The sequence below is a fragment of the Cynara cardunculus genome (genome assembly GCF_001531365.2).
Source record: "Cynara cardunculus var. scolymus isolate 2C chromosome LG 1, CcrdV1, whole genome shotgun sequence".
Taxonomy (NCBI): Eukaryota; Viridiplantae; Streptophyta; class Magnoliopsida; order Asterales; family Asteraceae; genus Cynara; species Cynara cardunculus.
Window position 1 is genome coordinate 32199583 of NC_037528.1, and position 6797 is coordinate 32206379.

The window sequence follows — 6797 nt, forward strand, 5'->3', positions numbered from 1 at the left end:
TTTTGTTGTGAAGTTTACGTGTAAAAATGTGGTCTCACAGGTCTCACGAAAACAGGCTGGTCTCACATGAACCCAACCCTATATATATATAATCAACAGTTACATCAAAATTCATACAATCAACAATTAATATGATAATCAATAACACACACACACATATGCATAGCCAAGCCAAACCTAAATCGATTTTATGAGCCAACATAAAATCGATGGTCAAACCATGGATATAAAACCTTTTTCTTCATGTTTGTGTTGGCTGCCGTCTTCGATCTCTCCAAACCTTCAATCTTCGTCTTTGGTGATTTTACAATCAATTGAAAAATATAAAGATTCTATCTACATACTCACAACTTAAAGAAAATATACTATTACCAAATCGAAGACTAATCTAGAAATTTAAATTACAAATGGCACAAAAATTGCCAATAATTAAAATTACACATGGCACCAAAATGCCAATAAAAGTAAATAAATAAAGCAACCACACACAACCATTTGTCAAAAGGGCTAAGATGGCTATGCATAAATAAATATATAAAAAACGATTCATATCAACAATATAAACCAAAAAAACGGCTTGATTCATGGCTAATGCATGCTCATAGTCATGAAAAACTACATTCCAAAAATAAGCCCTTTCACAAATATCAACAATATTTATGAAATTTTGAATATTTGATTATTTCAATTTGTTGTAATCAAACAACAAAAATTAATCAATCAAAAATTCAACCGGTGATCCATCTTCTCAAAAGTGGCTCTGATACCACTGTTGGAAATCGAGGGAATGTTTAAAACCTTTTAAACAAACAACATAAAATAAACGCAACAAAAAAACCAAAACTTTATGTAAAACGATTTCCAAAAGCCAAGATCCGATTGAGTAGAATAGATCAACCAAAAGATAAAACTAAGAACGACAAGATCTGAATCTTACCTCTTAGATCTGGAAGAATCTGATGTAGAAACAAGCGTCCAAGCAAAAACGCCTCTATCGGTATCCACATGAGCGATACCAATCGGATGCTAGTCCGTGCTTCAATCAAAACAAAATTTATCTTCTTTTCTTGATTGAAAATCAATCCAAGAAGTATAGAAGGGGGGGGGGTTGAGAGACGAGAGGAGGAGATTAGTTTAATCTAATTAAACTAAGTCGGCCTATTTAATATTATTTAAACTCTTTTAAATAATAAAACCCCTTAATTAATTAATTAATCATATGGATATAATTAATTTCCCCCGTTTTATTTCTTAGACATTATTTCGACTCACTTAGCCAAATAATTCTGAAATAAATTTTTTTCTCTTTTTGATTGAATCATAATATATCACACATATATTATTTTAATTGGTATCATTGTTTCTCTTTGTGTGTCACCCCTTAGGTTCATATGCAATTAGTAATATAGTTAACACCGAATAGTCTTGTTCCTTGCACATAAATCCAACAGTCCTTGTACTCATACTTGGACCCAGAATAGAACCTTTGGCTGTTGGAATGTGGCTTTTTATAAAACTTCTTCTGGAAAGGTCTAGTCAGCATCACGATGGCTTGTTTCAACTCTTTCATCTCAGAATCAGAATCACTATCAGAAACTTCTTCTGTTGAGGAATCACTCTTTACAGCAAGCTCTTTTACAAATGAACTTGTCATTGATCTGCTCTTCCTTTCAGATACCAAAGCTCGGGGATCAACAATTACCTTCTCTGGCTTTCTCTTTGCTTCCCTGATTTCCATGACCTCATCTTGATTCTATTTCAGAGTCTCATAAACCTCATGAATGTCAATCTTAGACAAAGACTTATTATTCTTAATGTGATTAGCAAATGATTTCCACTCTGGCTGCAAATTGCTCAAAAACTTCACATTAACCTCAATCCTAGTCTTATTGATCTCATTCTTAGTTAGGTCATTCAACAATCTTGTCAACCTCTCATACACATTATCCAGACTCTCTCTTTCCTTTGCTTTAAACTCTTCATAATCGGTAATGCAGTTAGTAATCTTCAGTTGAGTTCTCACTTTAGAACCCATCATTATCTTCTCTATCTGATCCCACATACTCTTTTTATATTCCTTGTAACTGTGAATGCTAGTATAGATATCATTGGTCAGGGTTTGCATCATAAAAGATTTGCACAAGACATCACCTTTTGCTCTGTCTAACTCAATATCAGTATATTTTGATTTCTTTTGTCTATTTTGCATACTACAAAATCACTATCTACATAATCTATTAGGTCGAAACCTGAGTTTTCAGAACACCAAAGGCCCAGATTAGGAGTACCCTAGATATTTGAAAATACGCTTTACAATGATCAAATGAGATTCTTTGGGTTCAGATTGATATGGTGCACAAAGACAAGTAAAGTACATGATATCGGGTCGGCTAGCTGTGAGATACAGCAAGGAGCCGATCATTCCCCTATAGGCGGTAATGTTCACAGGTTTCCATTAGGATCATTGTTCAGCGTTAAAAGAGATGTCATGGGAGTTTTCATAGATGAGCTATTGGTTAAGTCAAATTTCTTTAACATATCCTTGACATATTTACTCTGGTTTATGAATATTCCTTTGTCAGATTGCTTAATCTGAAGACCGATAAAATATGTCAGTTCTCCTATCATGCTCATCTTGTACTCTTTTTTTATGCGTTCATAGAATTGAACATATAAAGAGGGATTAGTGGATCCATATACAATGTCATCGACATATATTGACAAGAATGATTTGGCCATTGACTTTTCTAAGAAATAGTGTTTGATCAATCTTCCCATGTTCGAATTTCTCATATTTGAGAAATGAAGAAAGGGTGTCATACCAGGCATGAGGAGCCTATTTTTAACCGATAAAGAGCTTTATCCAACAATAAACATGATTTGGATACTTGAGGTCAAGGAACCCTGGAGGTTGTTCCACATAAACTTCATCGAGAAGTTTTCCATTAAGGAAAACACTCTTTACATCCATTTGATAGACTTTGAAGTCCTTATGGGCAACATAGGCTAGAAAGAGTCGAATTGCTTTGAGTCTAGCCACTGGTGCCATGGTTTTCATCATAATCGGTACCTTCTTCTTGTCTGTATCCCTGAGCAACAAGTCGGGCCTTGTTTCGGGTTACAACGCCTTGCTCATCCAACTTGTTTCAATACACCCATTTGGTGCCTATAACAGTTTTGTTAGATGGGCATGGGATAAGGTACTTGACTTTGTTTCTACCAAACTCAATGAGTTCTTCATGCATAGCATTGACCCAACTTGGGTCAATGATAGCCTCATTGATTTTCTTGGGCTCAAGTATAGAATAAAGTTGACAAAAAGATAGATATTACCTAAACAACGTCGAGTCTAAATACCTGCATTTGAATCACCAAGAATTTGATTGATGGGATGATTCTTCATCCATCGTAGTGCTAGTAGATGAAATAAGCTATCATCTTCTGAGATTGGCGGCTCAGGTATAGAGGATGAGGCTTCAGCAAGAGATTCTTTAACATTTACTTGAACTGCTAAAGGAGCCTCAGTGAGGGATTCATCTACTAAGAGAGGTTCAGTAACTGAAGGAGATTCAGTAACTAAAGGATCAATATTTGAAATAGAAGGTGGTAAGTGACTAATGGGAACGGCCACAATCTCTGAAAAGGATTCAACTTCGTTATTAGTCATGCAAGGGATAATATTTGGATCATCATCAGCTTCAGGAAGATCCGCGTTTGGTTGATTGCTGAAGGAAGCTTTAGGTTCTCCAAAATGAGATATCATCCAATTATCCAACGATTCTTCATCGTCAGAGATGGTTTTAGAGTTAGCCGATTGAGATTCATCAAACGTGACATAAATAGATTCTTACATTGCTTGTCTTCTTTTGTTAAATACTCTGAAGGTTTTGTATACTAAAGAATATCCAAGAAAGATTCATTCATCAGCTTTGGGATCGAACTTTCCAAGATTATCTCCGTTGTTTAGGATGTAGCAGGCACAACCAAAGATATATAGAAAGTTGAGAGTAGGCTTTATGCCATAGAAAAGTTCATAGGCTGTCTTCTTGAATCTCTTAATGATCAACGATCGATTTTGAGTAAATGCAATGTTGACTGCCTCAGCCCAAAATTGAGTAGGGAAACGAGATTCACTGAGCATACATCAAGCAACTTCAATTATCGTGCAATTTCTTCTTTTAGTGACCCCGTTCTATTATGGAGTTCTCACAGCTAAGAAGTTGTGAGAGATTCCCTTGTTTTCAAAGAAGTTATCAATGGTACTATTTTTTAATTCAGTACCATGACTACTCCTTATTAAGGGGATTGTAAAGTTGTTCAGTACTTCCATGTGCTTTACGAACAAGATGATTTCTTCAGGTGCGTCACTCTTGAATCTGAGAAAGAATACCCCAAGTGAACCTGGAGAACTCGTCGACAATGATGAATGTATATTTCTTTCCAGCTAAGGGTTGTATGTTGACAAGGCCAAACAAATCCATATGAAATAGCTAAAGCGAAGAAGTCACTGAAGAGACTTGTTTTGATTTTAAACTAACCTTTGTTTGCTTTCCTTTTTCACACGTTGAGCAAAGAGATTCCTTTGCAATGTTGAGGAAGGACAGTGATGAGTTCTTTTCTAGACAACTTATTTAATGTCTTGAAGTTAAGATGAGAGAGTCATTTGTGCCATAACCAATTGATGTCTGATGAGGCTTTAGAAAGAAAACAGCTACTCTCAGTGAGGGGAGAATCCATGTCGATGAAATATACATTTTCTAGACCAGACCTAGTCAATGCTAGATTGTCATCTTTTTCAAAGACTGAACATGTATTCTTAGAGAATTTAGCTATGAAATCTTTATCACACAGTTGACTGATGCTGAGAGAATTGTGCTTCAATCCTTCAACGTAGGCAACTTGTCTGAACGTGGTTGCTCTGTTGGTTAATATACCAAATCCCTTGGTATATCCTTTTCTATCACCTCCAAAGATAACAAAAGGACCTCTTTCATCCTTGTATTAACAAAGAAGGGTTTTGTCGTTGGTCATATATCTTAAGCATCCACTATCAAGGTACCAAATGCATTTGAATTCTTGAATAGAAGTTGAGGTTGAGGGTTCACTTGAGGATGATGTCTCAGATGATTCTTCCTTGACATCTTTGGCCATAAGATAGAGATAGGCAGTGTCTTCTTCAACTGAAGATGAATCGTCAGATGAATCAGCCCAGTCGTGTTCTTCAACGATAATTCCTTTGCCCTTACACTGATAGTTCTTCATCTTCTTGTACTTCTCATTCGGCTTTAGATATTTATTGTCTTTAGGCTCGAAGGAGGATGGGGTGTTAGAAGATGACATCACAATTTTCTTTGACCTGCATTCACTTGCAAAATGTCCTTTGCAGTTGACAGTTAAAGTAGATCACTAAGGCTTTATCAACAGGAGTTAACTTTGGCTTGTCAGCGATGGTAAGAGAAGGAGATCTGCGGAAATTGTTTTTTTTCTGGCAAACCTTCTGAAGGAATTAGCAAGAAGGTACAGAGACGCGTCAAACTTTGAGAAATCAGCATATGTTAAGTCCTTAAAGTTAGAAGGATCTAACTCAGTGATAGTAAGAGAATAAGGAGTCGCTTAAGGGGCTTCAGAGATCAAAGCTATATGAGAGCTTTTCGTTTCTCTAGAATCTTTGAGGAGATTTTTTTTAGCTGACGGGATTGCTCATGATTGAGCAAGATGGCATAGAGAGTACTAAGAGATAGCGTAGACATGTCCTTAGACATCTTAAGACACATTGTATAACTATCCCATGATTCTAACAAACATCCTAAGAACTCTGTCAGTGTCTCATAGTTAGAATATGTTAGAACCCCACTTGTAAAAGTGTAAGTAAGAAGCCTCTAACTCTAGTCTTTTAGGACTTAGTCATTTGAATCAGTCTTGTGACAATCCTGCTTTTTGGGATTTCAGGTCAGTACCTTAATTCGGGACCTTTATTGAAAACTAAGTCYTTCTAGGATTTAGCCCCGATTATCAGAGATCATCTTGCTTATCTCCCAAGATTAGTTTGTTAGATCATGTTTCGGCGGGTAGCTAACCAAGTTAGTTTATACAATGCCAAATAGTCTTGAAATGTTTCATAAAGTTAAAGTTGATATTCAAGTCCAATCTTTTTATATTAAGCTGCCAATTAATTTTAAAAGAGTGGAGTTTTAAAATCTTTTGTCAAATTGTTTTGTTTATTTAAAATTATTGGGATCTAGTATTTAGAAAATAAAAGCATCTTGGGCTTGGGCCTTTAAAGGCCAGCCCATTCCTTCTCTAAAAGCCCCATATAAATAGCCCTTTCCTTTTGAAAATTCTTCATTCTTCAAAACTCCAACTATTCCGTTTTCTCTCTCTCTCTCTCTCTCTCTAACTCCATCACCTTCCAACCGATTCTAAACCTCCTTGCAAAACTCAAGACTTTTGCTGTTCTTGAGACTCGATCGTATCAACCTGTCAAGAAAAGGTATGTCTTAAAGCTGTTCTATTTTCTTTTATATATCCGAAAGTCTTTATCCTTCTCCCTACTTGATTCTTTAAGTAAAGTTATGGGATTTAAAGAGGAGAGATTATTCATCAAAGACTTGCATGTGTTTTCGTTGGGATGATAATCAGTGACCCATGATTCTTTAATCTCTAAGAAAGAAGGWKAAAATCCTTGCATGTGAGGTCCGATCATATTTTCGGATGATAGAATCTGCATGCATCTTTAAATCGGATGTCTCTTCTTGAAATCTCGTTGAAATCAGAATCTTATTTGTTTTGTTTCTTTT